The sequence below is a fragment of the Pteropus alecto genome, unplaced genomic scaffold, assembly GCF_000325575.1.
Source record: "Pteropus alecto unplaced genomic scaffold, ASM32557v1 scaffold3, whole genome shotgun sequence".
In the NCBI taxonomy this organism is placed as follows: domain Eukaryota; kingdom Metazoa; phylum Chordata; class Mammalia; order Chiroptera; family Pteropodidae; genus Pteropus; species Pteropus alecto.
The window spans coordinates 1,160,757-1,162,106 of record NW_006442484.1 but is presented as its reverse complement, the minus strand read 5'-3'; positions in this window follow the sequence as shown (position 1 = coordinate 1,162,106).

Here is a 1,350-nt window from a genome sequence, read left to right as displayed (position 1 = left end):
CCTTTTAGAAAACATGGAGTCGTTCCTTTGGCCACGTACATGCAAATCTACAAGGAAGGTGACATTATAGACATCAAGAGAATGGGCGCTATTTAAAAAGGAACGCCCCACAAATGCCACCATGGGCCAATGGGAAGAGTTTACAGTGTCGCCAGCGTGCAGTTGGCATTGTGGTAAACAAATGAGTTAAGGGCAGGATCTTTGCCGAGAGAATAAATGTGTGTAGTGAGCACGCAAGCACCCTAAGAGCCGAGACAGCTTCCTGAACCGTGAAGGAAAATCATCAGAGAAAGAAGGAAGCCTTTCTTCTTTCTGGTGCCTGGGTTCAGCCGAAGAGCCAGCCTGCTCCACCCAGAGCAGCTCACTTTGTGAGAACGAATGGAAAGGAACCTGAGCTGCTGGAGCCCATTCCCTATGAATTCACGGCATGATAGGTTTGAAAAAAAATAAAATAAAAGACCTCTAATAGAAAAAAAAAAAGTTTAACATCATGTAGTCCCATTGTCCACCTTCGTTAACACTTTTTTTCGTTCAAAGCTTATTCACTTATCCAACCCAGGGGCCTCTGCCGAGTGGCAGGGACGGGCCACAAACACCTGTGTGGAAAGTAGCCCAAGCCACTTCCTTGTTCTTGTTAAATGGAAGAATAAGCTACTAAGCAATTTTAAATCGGGCCTGTCAGCCTGTGGCATGGGACACCAAGTGGCTCTGGCCTGCTATAAAGTATCCATGAACAGTTCTCAAAATCAGCTTGAAGGAGAAAAGAACAGACGATTTATGCAGAACTCGCTCTGAAATAAATATATGAATAATGCAAGCATTATTCGGGGTAACAAAAAGTGTAGGAAAAATCTTATTACTATACCCTTTGCCCTGAAGGTACCATTCACGGCATGCATGCTGCAAAGCTAAAAAAAAAAATAATGTCCTCCAGGAAGAGGGAACATGAGCACACTATGGAAAACAGTATGGAGGTTCCTCAAAAAATTAAGACTAGAGCTGCCATATACCCAGCAATCCCTCTTCTGGGTATCTACCTGAAACTTTTGAAAACACTTATTCATAAAGATATATACATTCTTATGTTCATTGCGGCATTATTTACAATAGCCAAGACATGGAAACAACCTCAGTGTCCTTCCATGGATGATTAGATAAAGAAGCTGGGGCACACATATACGATGGAATACTACTCAACCATGAAAAGATGAAATATTGCTCTTTGCGACAACATGGTTGCATCTTAAAAGAGTAATTGGCTAAGTGAAATAAGTCAGACAGAAAAGGACAAGAATCATGATTTCACTCATGTGGGATATAAAACAGAAGGCAGCAAACGAACATACAAAA